Genomic DNA, 3,166 nt, shown 5'->3' with positions numbered 1-3,166 from the left:
ATCTTCACATGTAGAAGACTTCCCTTCCTCCCTTAAATTCTTCAGGATTGAACCACGTTACCTACCTCAGTGACATCTGTGAAATAAATAGAGAAGAGCACGGAGGAGGTAGGAAGAGCCTGAATGGCTTGTGAAACAAAGTGAACAGAAAGACGTGTACTCTATTCTGTGGTTTTGCTTCTTGTCAAATCGGCTGTTCACTTTCAAGCACTGTAATGTGCAAAGCGGCTCAGTCCTTAACTTCTCCTTCCGCTTTACCACATTTTTTTTTGCCCCACATTGAGGTTTTTCTTAGTCAAAGTTCAGTGACATGAAAAATCACACTCTAAAGCAATCTATATTGCTGCAATCTTTAGGTTGAGATTTTAGTCAAATTAAGGGCAGGGAACTCATGGCCAAAAGTACCTATGGTAAGTATACCTTTTTCCCCCTTTTCATAGCTTGAGATTATGAAACTTCTTTTATGTGAAAGCTTTTAGATTTTTCTTCCTAAACATCGTGTCATGGCAAGATGAGAATGCTTATTGTCATTATACCAGTGATTTATCTGAGGTTATGGAGAATATGAGTGACAGGAAGCACTTCCTCAACAGATGAGGGAAGGACAAGTGTCTTTAATCTGTAGATAGATATCAATGGAACAAGATCATAGGTAATATTAGCTACATGTTCTCTCTAAATAATAAAGTTCCGAGCTAAATGACATCTTGAATATCAATTAAAGGAAACTTTCATTTTCAACATTCTTCATGTGGTTATTGTCTGGAGGAAGAGAAGAGAAACAATAAAAGGAAGAAATGGAAAAGTTCAAGATCAGCTACCTCAGGGTCAAGATGAGACTGTTTTCTCCATGGCCACTTATAATAATTAGTTGTGCTTCTAATTATAGGAGCTAATTAAATTCACCCATATGAGATTCCACAAATGAAAAATCTAGATTTGTGACATCTGTGGTCATTGACAGAAGCTGATTTTGTAAGTCTTTCTCCCAGAGGCTGGTGATTTTCTTCCAAGGCCAAACTTCAATGGCTTTTAAGGACATAAGTTTAAAAAAGTTATCATTGTATTTATTGATTCAAACAGACATTGTGTGGTGGTTAGGGGCACCAAGATGAATGATTTTAAAAAGCTCAGTGAACCAGTACTGTAATCTCCTCATATCTGTCATTAGTGTTGGAACTGAAATATGTGTGTATTTCAGCCACTACAGTTTAACATAGAGCTACTGTACCCATCCTAGAACATCCATTACTTACTGAATAAACATCCTGTGAAATATTTATCCAGGATTTATATAACTTTCTTTCCCGTGCTCAAGGTGGAATGCAAATTTCCTGTGGCAGCCAATGCAAGACTCATTATCCCTTTAAAATGGTCCCAGAAGTCAACAGTCATACCATAGGCAAGGATCCCAGGATATTGTCCCAAACCAGGGACAAGTCATATATACTTTATTTATCTTAGCATAAAATCTTTTTGATGTACTATTCTAAAGATTTTTTTTCATATAAAAAAGTCCCTGCTAATGAAATAAAATTTGGAAAAAACCTTATGTCACATCTAGTTTATTTTTTAAGATATCTGTTTTGTTCCTTTTTTCAGCATGACTGGCTCTTATCCCTCCATAAATGGAGTCCTGAGAGGCCTACTGTAGATAGAACCCTCCCTCAGAATCTGACTCCTGTCTTCATTCTAGTAAAAAAAAATGAAAGAAGTCTGGCTCCAAAGTTTGTTAGCTTAACTACAAGTTAATTGTGGCTTTAAATTTCTACCTCATCTAGTAATTACATTTCTATCCTGACCCTTGTCCCATTATAATCATGTACTATTTGATTAAAAAATTATACTTTTTATGTAAATGTGCAAATTTAAAGGGTTTACTACATTTTCAAAAGTGATTGAAATGATTTTATTATCTTTTATTCTTATTTTTTAATAAATGACTTTTCCTTTTAAAAAAAAAAGATTTTTTTTAATTTATTTGAGGAAGAGAGTGAGAGACATACAAACCCAAGCAAGGAGAGGGGCAGAGAGAGGGAGACCCAGACTTTCTATTGGGCAGGGAGCCCAACACAGTGCTCTATCCCAGGACCGTGGGATCATGACCTGAGTGGAAGGCAGATGCCTAAGCGACTGAGCCACACAGGCACCCACTTAAGAATAATTTTAAAAACATGAATCTGTCTCTAATTTTATTGTGAAAGACAAAAAGCAAAGAAGAATTTGGATTCTTGACATTCATTTCTAAACATCTTAGGAGCTACATACAGAGCAAATTCTTCAGTTAACTTACAGTTTCAGTTGCTTTCATGAATCACGAAGCAACTATACTTTCTCCAATATTTTTACTTCAAGGGGGTCAGAGAAATATAAACACAAAACAGATGCAGGACCCTAAAGAGGGCTTACCACTGACATTAGACAACATCAACCCAGAGGGATGAATCTTGGCTTTAATATTTTTAGCACCCCAAAAACATTGCAAAGCTTCTGCCACAAATGTAGTCCAGCATTTAAAGCCCTTTCCGATCATCTCTTTGGTGCCCTTTCCTCACAATCACAATAGCAATGATTTCCAAATATGCTCATACTTTAGAATCAGTCTGGACACCTTTTACACTGGATGGGATTGCCGGATCCCAACGACGTCCATTGAATTAGAATGTTACAGGATTGGGATCCCTGGGTGGCGCAGCAGTTTGGCGCCTGCCTTTGGCCCAGGGCGCGATCCTGGAGACCCGGGATCGAATCCCACGTCGGGCTCCCGGTGCATGGAGCCTGCTTCTCCCTCTGCCTGTGTCTCTGCCTCTCTCTCTCTCTCTCTGACTATCATAAATAAAAAAAAAATTAGAATCTCACAGGTGTGAGAGCACATATCTCTATTTTAAAGAAATCTCCCAAAGTGATTCTGATAGCTGATTTGAATGGATGTTTGGAAACCAAGCATGAATTGATGGGAGACATGGATTTTGAGCCACCAAAGACTTGGTACCAAATCTTTACTGTTTAATAGCTGTGGAATCTTTAATAAATTCCTGGGTTCTTAGAGCCTGTAGTAGACACAGAGACATACCACTTGGATACCCCTTCAAGGATAGATTTGCTCTTGGCTATGGAGAATGTAGTCAGCAGATAGCTTCCAGGTGTAAACTTCTTTAGCGACTGT

Source organism: Nyctereutes procyonoides, unplaced genomic scaffold (genome assembly GCF_905146905.1).
Source record: "Nyctereutes procyonoides isolate TBG_1078 unplaced genomic scaffold, NYPRO_anot_genome, whole genome shotgun sequence".
In the NCBI taxonomy this organism is placed as follows: Eukaryota; Metazoa; Chordata; class Mammalia; order Carnivora; family Canidae; genus Nyctereutes; species Nyctereutes procyonoides.
This window is presented reverse-complemented; position numbering follows the sequence as displayed.